Source organism: Cibotium barometz, chromosome 48 (genome assembly GCF_041138505.1).
Source record: "Cibotium barometz isolate CiBa-2024 chromosome 48, ASM4113850v1, whole genome shotgun sequence".
Lineage (NCBI taxonomy): Eukaryota > Viridiplantae > Streptophyta > Polypodiopsida > Cyatheales > Cibotiaceae > Cibotium > Cibotium barometz.
This window is the reverse complement of record NC_141093.1, coordinates 18,213,787-18,227,370: the sequence shown is the minus strand read 5'-3', so window position 1 is coordinate 18,227,370 and position 13,584 is coordinate 18,213,787.

The following is a 13,584-nucleotide window of genomic DNA, read 5'->3' as shown; positions in this document are numbered from 1 at the left end:
TAGAAAAGCCACTATCACTTTTTCAAGATTCATTAGCTAAAGCTCATGAGGTAGAAAACCCCATTTTAGATACAAATTTAGCACTACGACTTAGAGACATGAAGAAAGAGCCAAAGAGAAATGAAATTGAATATAAGCTTGGAAGTCTTAGACATGTGATAGATTTTAGCCTCAAGGGTAAAAGAAACAAAAATTAACAAGCAAACACATAGAGCGTACCATTTCAAGGTGATGTAGGGAGTCAAGAGGGACAATGATATATCATAAAAGGCTAGAGGACCAAAGAAGAAGATCATTTATATTTGGAGAAGAAAAGAAAATGGGATAGCCCAAAACACTCGATACAATCCCAATGGATAAGGCACCAGTCTAACCAAAAATCTGGGTTCACACTAGCAACATAGTTTCCCACACACCACTGTCACATTAGTTTTTAGCCTTGGAAACATGTTATTGTGTGAGTATTGCATGCATAATTTATGTGTTTTGTGTCTGGACATTCTTTATATTGCCAAAGAAAAGGGGACCATTATGATCACTGCAAATGAATCCAACATTAGTCATGTGAAAGGGGGGCTAAAAGACTTTAGGAAACTCAAGGATTGCCATTGAATAGATTCACTCATCATGAAAGGGATGGAGATTTTGATTCGAGGGGATTTACACAGCATTATGCATGTTGACTCCAATGTTTGCACTACACACCCATAAGCAATCCAATAATTTGATTACATAGGCATTATTAAAGGATTCATTGTACAAATAAGAAGGAATGGCTTCTGTCAAAATTATGGGGAGTATGCATAATAGAAGCAATAGTTAATGGCAAGATAGAGCAACATATATGAGAGAGAGAAAGAACACAAGATGTATAAGCTTCTATATTACCTTCTATTTTAGCCACTCCAAAGTTGGCTTAACCTTCACCTTCATGTGTTGGTTGTGTTGTGTTACAAAAAGTGAGGCCTCCTTCCCTTTTCACCAAAAGGGCTACGGTTGGGCCAACCCTAGATCCCTTTTCCACCCACATGCCCACTTTATTTGGGGTGTATTCACACCTACACGACCTCTTTTTCTCACCCTTTATCACTTGTACATCATATATTTCAACACCCCCTCTCAATGCCACCATGGGACAATACAAAACATGGAGCAAGGTGAGTATTGGACATACAAGAACAAAATTACCCCCTCTCAACCATGGGATATATGACAAGATAGGTAGCCTTTATAAATTAGGCTTTTACAAAACTGATAAGTTATAGAGGAATGTGGTTCATTCCCAATTCTAGCAAACAGGCCTCACTCTTCAACTAGAAGAGTTTTTTATCATGTGAGGAACTTACAAAATTTCCCTCAACCTTAGTAACATCTTTGGTATACCATCTCTTCCGTAGTGGCATGATAAGATAGCACAATATCTTATCACCATTGGCTTTCATGTGGCAGATGCTGATCATTCACTCTATGTGTGGAAGAGTGATAAGGGCCTTGTGGTCATCACAATCTATGTGGATGACTTAATTGTTGGGGGTGATAGTGGAGAGAAAGTTGAGAGTGTGAAATGTCTCTTCAAGCAGGAATTTAACATGAAGGATTTGGGTGAGCTGAGGTACTTCCTTAGCATTGAGGTTATTAGGACGGCCAAGGGAATATGGCTATCACAAAGGAAGTATGCATTGGACATGCTATCCAAATATGGTATGGCTAGTTGTAAGACAATATCTATGCCATTAGATTCAAATGGCAAGTTGAGTGCAGTTGGCGGGTGCGATTTTGAAGAACCCCACTATGTACAAGAAGATAGTGGGTAGCTTGATCACTATGCCAAATTTGAACTATATAGTTGGATTGCAAGTCAGTTTATGTAGGTTCGTCAGAAGCCACATTTGGATGGTGTGAGGCACACATTGCGCTATGTGAAGTCTACAGTAGACTATGGTCTCTTTTACGAGACTAGTAAAGACTTGCACGTGTTTAGATACACCGATGCAGATTGGTGGACTGGTAGTATCGCAATAGGAGATCTACCAGTGAATTTATGTTCTCTTTTGGGATTGTTGGTGATGTGACATGGAGCAACAAGAAGCAGTCAATAGTTACATGTCGAGTATATATAGAGGTAGATTATAGGGGTGTTGCAATGGCAACATGTGAGGTAGCTTGGTTGCGCAAGCTACTTGGTGATTTAGGGCTGCAGGTTGTTGACAGACAAGTTGTCATCTATTGTGACAACCTTAGCAGTATACAGTTGGCAAGGAACCCACTTTTTTATACACAGACCAAGCACATAGAGGTGCACTATCACTTCATCAGAGAGAGGGTCTTAGCAGGAGACATTCATCTCATATATGTTAGCATAGAGAAGCAGGTAGCTAACATTTTCATGAAGGCCCTGGGAGGAGAGAAGCTTCATAGATTCAGGACTATTCTAAGAGTCCTAGAGATGGAGTTGAGCTTGAAGGGGAGTGTTGAGATGTCAAGCTCACCACGAGGAGATGACACTTATGATATGCCTGGGTTGACCGTTTCTACCACTAACATCACTAACGTGTTTGGTAGGATGCTGACATGATAGATCTTTGCCAGTGATTTTACAGCTGGACTACACCAGTTACTAGTCTACCATTAAGTTCTGGCATACGTATCTTACCATCTCACTCACTTAGCATGTTCACATTATGGACCGCATGTACATAGTACTTTAGTACTTATGTTGTATTTCTCTTATCTTTTGGTAGAACCCTTTTGTTGTGAAGAAGAAGAAGGATAATTTTCAGCCTCTCATCTTGTGTGTTCTCTTCGAGGATTTGTGTGAGTGTGTGTGTGCTTGCAAGGGCTCAAGCTCTCTTCCTCCCTCCATCTTTTCAACACTCATATTAGAGCTTCCATTATTTAGTGTATGATAGCTCGATATATTCATCCCAATGAGTGCAAAGCATAGTTTCCACAATAACTTTGAGTGAAAAAGCCAAAAATTGGTTCTATGACATAGAGAAGCATGAAGCCCATAGGATTGCTACCTGGGAGAGGTTAGTAAGGGCATTTATTGAGAATTTTTCACCTATCCTAAGTGCATTAAATACCCTTATTGCCTTGGGTGGTTTCCTTTAAAGGAGAAAATGAGACAGTGAAAAGCTATGTGGGAAGATTTGCCAAGATTAAAAGAAAAAATTATGATCCTTATAAGTTTGATGAAAGAATAATAATGGAGAGCTTTACGAAGGGTTTTTTGTGCTCATTTCATGTGAGGTTAGCAAAGCCAGTATCACTTGTTAAAGAATCAATTGCTAAAGCTTATGAGGTAGAAAAGGCCATTTTGGATGCAAATTCAGCACTACGACTTAGAGCTATGTAAGAGCCAAAGAGAAGTAAAATTCAATATAAGCTTAGAATTCCTAGAGATGTGACAAAAACTAGCCTTGGTGAAAGAAACCAAAATGAACACGCAAACACACAGAGCACATTTCAAGGTGATGTAGGGAGTGACAAGAGGGACAATGGGATATCACAAAAGGCTAGAGGGCCAAGATTTATATTTGAAGACGAAAAGAAAATGGAATAGTCAAAACACTTGAGAGAAGACCAATAGATAAGACACCAGTCTAACCATAAATCTGGGTTCACACTAGCATGCTAGTTTCCCCCTGCAAGACGCCACTGTTGCACTTTGTTTAGCCTCGCGAGCATGTTATTGTGTGAGCATTGCATGCATGGATGTGCTTTGTGTCTGCACATGTCCGTTTACTACTGTTATGTGCATCTTGTATAATAATTATCTCACACCAATGATGATCGCACTTGGTCGACCTTGAGGAGCTATTTTGACAAGGACTAGGATTGACGGCATCAAAAAGCAAGCACAAGACGGAGTGTAGCCTCACAAAACAAACGTAAAGAGAAGATACACCATGAAAAAGGGGTGCAAATCCATGAAGGATATTCGGTCATTACTTCCAAACTTGCTCTTTTTGGCATACGGGACCCCTTGGGCCATATGCAAAAAAGAGTGGGTGATAACACACTGTCACAGCCATCCAGCAACGTCCAATGGGGATAAAACTTTGTGAGTAGAGGAGAGCAGCTCCATGGAGCCACTTACATTGTTTCATCCCCATTGAACATTGGATGGGTGTGATTTCCTACCCAAACCTGCTCTTTTTTTGCATATCGGACCCCTTGGGCCATATGCAAAAAAGAGCAACACATCATCACACACATCTGATGTCATCCAATGGGAATGAAACTTTAAAATTGAAGGAAAGAGCAGCCCAACGACCCACTTTCAAAGTTTTACCCCATCCAACGCTAGGTGGGTGTGTGATGTCCTAGTAGCTAAACCAACTCTTTTTTGCATATGGGACCCCTTGGGCCATATGCAAAAAAAGAGTGGATTGCAACACACCACCGAATCCATCTGGCATCCCATGGAGATGGAACTTTATGGAGTGGAGGAAGAGCATCCCCATGGACCCACATACAAAGTTTCAACCCCATCAGATGCCAAGTGAGTGTGATGTCCTACCTAAACCCGCTCTTTTTTGCATACGAGACCCCTTGGGCCATATTAAAAAAGGTGCACGTGGTAGCATACCGTCACACCCATTTGATGTTCGATGGGGATGAAACTTTACAAGTAGAGAGAGAGAAACCCCATGGATCCTCTTGCAAATTTTCACACCCCTATCGAATGCTGGATGGGTGTGATGTCCTACCCAAACTCGCTCTTTTTTGCATACGGGGCTTCTTGGGCCATATGCAAAAAAGAGCAAGTAGCAACACACCATCACACCCATTCGACATCTGATGGCGGTCACCCACTTACAAAGTAGATCGTTGTAATGTCCTACCCAAACCCACTCTTTTTTGCATACGAGACTCCTTGGGCCATATGCAAAAAAGGGCGGGTGGCAACACACCGTCACACCCATCCAATAACCGATGGGGATGAAACTTTGTGAGTGGAGGGCCACGTGGATCCACTTACAAATTTTCAACTCCATCGAACGTGGAATGGTTGTGATGTCCTACCCAAACCCTCGTTTTTGCATGTAGGATCCCTTGGACTATATGCAAAAAAGAGCGGGTGGCAACACACTGTCACGCTCGTCCAGTCATCCAATGGAGGGAGAGAAGCCCCATAGATCCAATTTCAAAGTTTCACCCCCATCGTATGCATGGGTGTGATATCCTACCCAAACCTGCTCTTTTTGCATATGGGACCCCTTGGGCCATATGCAAAAAAAGAGTGAGTCGCAACACACCATCACACCCATCCGGCTTCCCCAATGGCAATGATCCACTTGCAAAGTTTTACCCCCATAAGACAATAGACGGGTGTGATATCCTACCCAAACTCGCTTTTTTTTGCATACGGAACTCCTTGGACCATATACAAAAAGAGCGAGTGGAAACACACCATCGCACCGATCCGGCATCTGCTGATGGGGATAAAACTTTACGAGTCGGGGAGAGAATCCCCATAGACTTGCTTGAAAAGTTAAACCCCATTAGACGATGCATGGGTAAAATATTCTATCCAAACCCTCTTTTTTTTTTATATGGAACCCCCTCGGGGGGGGTGGTCACTCATAAATATGTAAGCATAGCATGTGAGTTCAACATAAGGGATTTTTAAAATACTTATTTTATACATTTTTTACATACATAAGGGTATTCACAGGTTGAATAGAAAAAGGGTGTGTTTTACTTATGAAAAATTCACAAATAAGGGGTTTTTAAATAGGCCTTAAACGCACATGATATAGGGGGTTTACATATAGTGAACCCCAAAAGGGAACCTGGGCCATATGAAAAAAACAGCAGGTGACACATTGTCACACCCAATGGGGATGAAACTATCATGTAGTCCGTAGTGACTGCATGAGGGCTTGACTGGGCTCGGAGTACACACGCTGGACTCGGCGCGAGTCTGGGGTTCAGGGGTGAGACGTCCGGGTTGTAGCACCGTGGGTGTCCGGGCTAGTGTGGGCACGCAAGCCACTACAAATAGCCCGGCGGAATGAGGGACTCCTCATTCTAGTCTATGGTTGGGAGGTGAACTAGAGCCCGGGCCTTCTCCCTCTCCATGTAGTTGATAGCATAACGTTGGTATCAGAGCATGAACGGGGTTTTTGTTGTTGAACCATAGAATTGGATTTTACTTTATTTTATTTTTTTTAAATGGATCTTATCCCGCTAGCGACTGTGTGCGGTGTTGTGAAAGAATGGAAGCTTAAGAGGAAGGCGACAGGGCACATACAGCAGAGAAATCTCTCTCTCTCTCTCTCTCTCTCTCTCTCTCTTTTTGGAGCTGTGAGGCGCACAAGGGAAAGAAGAGCTCTCTATCATTCTCTCTCTCCTCGTCTACTACAGCGAGCAAGGAGGAAAAGTGGATGGCGCATACACCAGAGAAATCTCCGGCAAGGAGGGAAGGTGGGGGGCGCATACAGCACGTTCGCAGGAGAGAGTCCTTACCCCCACGCACTAGCCAAGAAGTCAATGATAGGCTAGTCGTCTACTGCAGCTCCTGGCAAGGACGGCAAGTCATCTACTACAGTCGGTAAAGCAAGCGGCGGAAACACCATTCTCAAGCGCAACGACACCCACAGTGCTACCAAGGTGGCAACAACGGCATGCCACGAAGAACGGCAGCAAGCCAACGGCCATAAACGGGTGCAGCCGGCCAGCACCAACCACAAAGATAGTAGACGGGCAACCAACAAGCGCAAGGATAGTAGACGGCCAAGCAACAACGCCCAAGCACAAACGGTGCCAAACATCACAATTGTGCACCAAACTCTCAATCTCTCTCCCTCAAGCGCAAAGAAAAGGGGGCATTCAACTGCCAGGCACGGAACAGAGTCACCCAGGCCATATCAGTAGAGGGCGATCAACAGCCCGTGAGCCCATGAAGCGCGAGGCCACCGCGGGGAGCATCGGGGGGCATCCGTAAGCCCAACAGTAAGCAGGCTCACAAGGCAAATGGGGGGAGGTGTCTCCCGGAAGCACACAGCATCGCATTGGCATCGGCTTGCCAGACTTCATTGTCGGATTCATTGCCGCCGCCGCCGCCGCAGCCACAGCGCACACCAGCTCGGCACGACTAGAGGATATTTGGGATAGCTAGTCCAGTTTTACACTGCATCTTTTTATTTATTTATTTTCATTGAATATTATTTTTCATATATATATATATATATATATATAGAGAGAGAGAGAGAGAGAGAGAGAAAATCCAAAATGTCTAGTGGTGGTAGTCCACCTTACAGGGGATCTAGGAAATTTTTCTCGTATGTTATCCTCCATTTTTTGCCTTTCTCACAGGCTGAGCTTGGCTGCACGCGCCAAGCAACAGCTCGCCGAGCTGATACCTTATCTGTTTCCTTGGTCTCATGTGAGACATAGGATGTGTCCATTGATTTAGAGCCCATTGTGGCCTTGTCCGTAAATGACCCCGTGGGTCCATCCGTAATGGTGGACACCATGAACTTATTTGATGACCAGTCTGTAGAGGCTAGAGGTGACCACTTGGAGGATGACCTCCTGGATGAGGAGGACTATGGAGACGATACTTTCCACACTAATACCATGGAACGAAATGAGTCGGATATAGATATCTATAGAGAGTCCATCTCCGAATTGTTTACTAGGACCAAAGAGCTTGAAAGAGGCCAATCTAATTATGTTTAGGAGCATCCACGGACGTTTAGATGCTATTCCGGCCACTCCATCTCACGGAGTACAGTTGCACAGGGACCAGTACAAAGAAGGGTGAGATTCTCTTCTCCAAGGGACATAGGACCCAGCGCAAGTAGGCAGGTCTATGCTAATCATTTCAAGGATCCCAAGCCTCTGAGATCTGGGGGAGAGTAGAAAGATTGCAACACGGATTCAATGAATATCATTGTATAGAAATGATCAAATATTCATAACCTTAGGCAGAAACCTAAGGATATCAGGCCCGTAGAGCGCAACAAGGATTCAGTGAATATATTTGTACAAAAATGGTCGGATATTCATAACCTTAGCCAGACACTTGAGGATATGAGGCCCGTAGAGACCAGCCTGTCGTCGTTGACAGGCAAAGCATATAAATGGTGGATGAGTTTGGCCGACAGTGCCAGACGTCCTCACACCTGGGTGGATTTCGAAACGTTTTTTCCAAAAGAGTTTTCACCCGTGGATGAGTTGTAGAGATCCTGGCGTGAGTGGGATAAATGCTCGATGCACGGTATTTCTCTCACGCAGTACATCTCCAACTACCACGAGATTGTGCTTAACTTGAAAGAAATCGATGAATTCCAAACTTTGGACAGATTCACGAGGAAATTAAACTAGGACTATGAGGCTTTTGTGAAGCCCAAGAAACCGAAAGATCTCAATGAGGCCATTAAATATACACAGATTTATGATGATGTTTTGCGTCATTCTAAATTGGGTCTTGGTAAAGCAAGAGAGAAAAGGGCTGGTTCAAGCTTTTAAAGAAAGTTCTTTCGGGGTGATAGGGCATAGAGAGGCTCTAATGAGCAGAGAAGGGAGGGTGGACGCTGGTCGAAGAAACCACGCCATCTAAAAGAGAAAAACCAAACGAGAACCCTTAAAAAAGAGCAATATGAGAAAGCAAGAAAAGAAAATTTATGCTTTCACTGCTTTGAGGTAGAACATAGCAAAGTAGCATGTCCTAAGCTGGGTACTCGAGGGAGTTCCAATGATGCCAAGGAGGAGGGGAAATCCTCCTGACAGGTGCATACCATCCAAACGTTGCCACTCAGTTCCGCAAAGTTCTAAGAGATAACTGTCATACGGATAGTACCCATGCTTACTACGTTACACAGACCATGTGGTAGCCATTCGTGGGACCACATGATTTGGTCCGTTTATATGGCAGGATAGGTAGCCGTAGAGTCACCGTCATGGTAGACAATGCAACCACGCACAACTTTCTTAACTATGTATTGGTTAAGAAGTTGTATTTACCCAAAACCAAAAGTGATTATAATTATATTGTTTCATTGACGAATAGTCATGAGACAAAACCATTTAGGACATAGTGGTTTCGGGTGTACCTTTGGCTATGCAGGACTATGAGGCTAGATTAGATTTCCAGGTCATGCACTTAGCTAGAGCAGGTATATATCTAGGTGGGGAATGGTTGTATAACCTTGGGCCTACCCGGCCTAGAGTTTGTGCATGAGGGTAGATTTGTGAGGCTACAAGGTGAGCAAGAGGTTCCAGTTGCACCCCTTGTATCTTCTCTAGAGTTGTGTTGTGCCTTCAAATGCCAACTATATCTCCGAGATATATATTTTTACCTTGCTATACATCATTTTGTTTCCGTAGATGATTCAACAAGTTTGAATAATGTTATTTTCATTGTAGATGAAATAAGTGATAAATTTAATGTTTCCATCGTTGAAACTAGAGAAAACTTAATTAGCTTTGGACGAAACCCCTTTTGTTAAACACTGGCTTGTCATCTTGTGAACAAAGACAACAATCCAAGGCAGAAACCAAGTCGATAAAAACTAATAAGTACGCAGCTACTTTATGACATTGTTCTTTATTGCAAAAGTTTAGGGATATTTTTTCCCAAGATTTGCTGAATGGTATTCCACCATTGAGAGAAATTGACCATAGCATTAAAGTGCTCCTTGGATCAAAACCCGTTAGAAAATCTGCTTACAGGATCAACCACTCCGAGGAAAAAAACAGGATACTATGTACCGAGAGGCACGGTGTTAAGTGGAAAGATAGAGAGGATGAAGCGTCCACGTGGAAATGCTTGAGTATGCTTACCAAGAACTTTCCAGAGTTCGTTTTCGCAGACAAAAACTCTTCTTAAGGGGGGAGGTAATGTCACGTAGTCCGTAGTGACTGCATGAGGGATCGATCAGGATCCAAGTACGCACGCCAAAGAGCGACCGACGAGCAAGTCCGAGCTTCAAGGATGAGACATCCAAGTCATAGCACCGCGGGCGTCCGGGCTAGTGTGGGCAAGCAAGCCACTACATATAGCCCGGCACTGTTAGCATCACCTTGCTAACATGGGAGAACTGTCAGAATACGCAGCGAAGACGATGACCAGATCTGGGAGAAACACAAGAGCAAAACGCAATGCAAAAAATCACAGCACAAGAGAGAGAGAGAGATAGAGGCGTGTAACTCTGCTCTATATACACAAAAGAATCCCAGAAAGGTACAATACTGACAAGGGGACTGGGGGCCATTTTATACGGCCCCCCCATAGCAGTCGGCGGCCTGCTGTAAGGCAGCCAACAGGACACCCATGACTTGCAAACAGCAGTCGGCTAGCACAGAAGGTCCACGACCTGTCCAGTCCAGTCGGCCAGCTCCAAAATGAGAACATAAACATGCTCATGCAATCAGCCAGCAAACTGGGTCCTCCTGCCATCTCAGGGTTGTCTCCCAAGCCACAAAAAAATGGAAAAAAATAGGGAAAAAATACGGAGAGTGGGGAAAAATGAGAAAACACCTAATAAGGGCGGGCACACCCGCAACAGAGGCCCTGGTGTATAAAAATAGACAGGAGATGACTTCTAACACCCCCTCTCAGCTCCTGGCTGTGAAACCAACCACAGGGAGCTGGGGTTCCGCCTGAGCAAATCCTGAGATAGCGACTTTGTGAGGTCCACCGTACTGTCCTCTGTCGAACAGAACTCTAGCAAGATGTCATCAGCAACGATCTGTTCACGAACAAAGTGCCTTTGGATGACCATGGGTTTCTCCAGTAGAAGCCCAAACCTGCAATGCAACCTCTGCATCCTCACCACCTCACAAGCAGCCTGGTACTTTGCCTCTGTCGTTGACAAGACAAACGATGACTGCCTCATACTACTCCAAAAAACTGCTCCTGGGCTTGAAGTAGATCTCCTCGTGTGCAGATCTCCTCCCCAAACTGAGTCACTCCAACCTTGGAGTCGGACTTCATCAATCAGTCCCCCTCCTGTGTAGAAGAGTCCATGATCCTTCGCATGCCGCAGAAACCACAAGAAACGCAATCCTGCCTCCCAAAGAGTCATCCGCAACCATGAGCTCAACTGTCTCATCCCAATCTGGTGTCCATCAACTAGATCAATGAACCATTCTGCTTCTAAGTCAAAGAGGCATCACACTGCTCACAAGGATCAACACCTGTTATTACGGTGCAAAAACAAGTCCTGGAAACCTGCTAAAGACCACGCAAGGCCTTCGAAAACCTGAAAACTATCCCCTCTGAATCCGGAACCACAAAGCCTGGAGAAACCACCTCCTTCTGCAAGTAATCAACTGCCACTTGCCTGGCTTTCCGAGAGGTCCCCGTGGAAAGAACATCCTCATCTATAGGAGTTTCTTTGTTCCGAGTACTACAAGACATCAAAGCATAAGTTACCTGTTTAGTTTCCTTTGACTGACGAACACAAGAACCACCAACATCAGTACTAGAAAGTTCCTGCCAACAACGGCTGCCATCAACTGGCAAGCTATCCACCATCTGGTCCCGGTAAGCCTGCACCTGCAGGGCGTATCCACACTTAAGTGGCCATTACCAGACTGCCACTCATCACAAACCTGAGGACCTGGGAGAGAGAGTGCTGAAAGCTTGTAAACTCCATTCTCCACTTCGCCTTCCCAAACCACCTAGCCTGTTGCTTTGTCCCGAAGAGCAACAAAATGCTCATGAAACTCCACCCATGCGCCAGTCTTGCAAACCTCATACACTGACAACAGATGAAAACCAAGTGACGGAACATACAACACCTTGGAGGAATGCTTCCCCCCTCTACCATCGAGAACTATCTTCATCTTGCCCTCACTGTGAACTGGGATAGTGGATGTATCCCCAGTAAGAATGTGACTAGAATACTTGCAGAGATCCTATAAATCGGAACGAGAAGAAGTCATGTACCTGGAAGCACCACTGTTTAGAATCCACTCCCGAGTATCCGTTGTTGCGGAGAATCCTCCAATCTCCTCCCTGCCTGAAGAAAATGAAACATCAGTGTCCATCACCTCCAGGTGCACAAAAGTCGGAGTTTTCATGATTGCTGCTGAGGAATCTTCACCCTTCTCGGTCTTCTACTTGGGACACTACCTCCAATAGTGGCCTTTCTTCTTCTACTTGGGACACTACCTCCAATAGTGGCCTTTCTCGCCACAATCATTACAGATCCTCTCTGCCTTTAGTTTCTCGCGGTCAGTAAACGGACTTCTTCTCGGAAGACTTCTCCGACGAAGCCTTCCCTTTGCCCGTGTTACGGCCTTTCGACCGTTGGCCAGTTAAGGCCTCCATCGTGAATCGTTCCTCCTGTTCCAAGGCCATGGACACAAGCTCCTCCCACGTGATGGTGCTGAGCCTGCCACCACTGGTAATCAAAGACCAGTAAAATGCTAAGTACTGAGAGGGCAAATGTGACAGCAACGTTATGGCCATGTCCTCTGGCGATATCTCCTTCCCAACCTGAAGAACTTCCTGCTGAAGAGCCTGCAACTTGTTAATATGCTCCCGCATCGTTGGACGACTTTGCAAGGCTCATAACCCGCATCTGTACTTCCAAGAAAATCCTCTTCATGGGCGATACCCTGTTGTAAAGAGAAGCCAAATACTGCCATATACCTCTGGCCAGCATCATATGCTTGACATGATTGATTACCTATGGTGTGCAGTTGAGAAAGATAAATGAACGGACCCTGGCATTGACACGATCCCACATCTGTGTCTGAGCCTCCCGATCCTTTCGGATCGACGGTAACTCCCCTTCCTCTACTTCCGACCGTGGAACCCCAACAACGACGAAATCAGCGAGATTGTAAGACTCCATAACAGATTCCATCATAACCTTCCATATGCCGTAATTGTTCCCATCCAACCGACGGTCCATCGAGAACGTGGGGAGTATCGGGATCTTCACACGTCTCTCGACCATCTCAAACAGATCTGCCATTGCCGAGATGTACACTGAAAAAGGATGGGTGAGTGGGAACAAAGAAGAACTAACACCTACAAGTGGCTGTCCAGCAAATCAGCCCGCCGTCCTCTTGCTTCTCCTCTTCGCGACGAACAGCCCCGTACGGTCCACCAATCAGCAACACAACAGTCCCCCTCTTGCTCACACAAATCCCAAGAACTATCTAGAGCCTAGGCTCTGATACCATGTCAAAATACACAGCGGAGATGATGACCAGATCTGGAAACACGAGCAAAACGCAATGCAGAAAATCACAACACAAGAGAGAGAGAGAGAGAGAGAGAGAGAGAGAGAGAGAGAGAGAGAGAGGTGTAACTCTGCTCTATATACACAAAAGAATCCCGAAAAGGTACAATACTGACAAGGAAACTAGGGGCCATTTTATATGGCCCCCCAACAGCAGTCAGCCTGCTGTAGGGCAACCCAAAGGACACCCAGGATTTGCAAAGAGCAATCGGCCAGCACAGAAGATCCACGACCTGTCCAGTCGAGTCGACCAGCTCCAAAATGAGAACATAAACATGCTGATGCAGTCGGCCAGTAAACTGGGTCCTCCTGCCATCTCAGGGCTGCCTCCCAAGCCACAGAAAAATGGAAAAATACAAAGAGTGGGAAA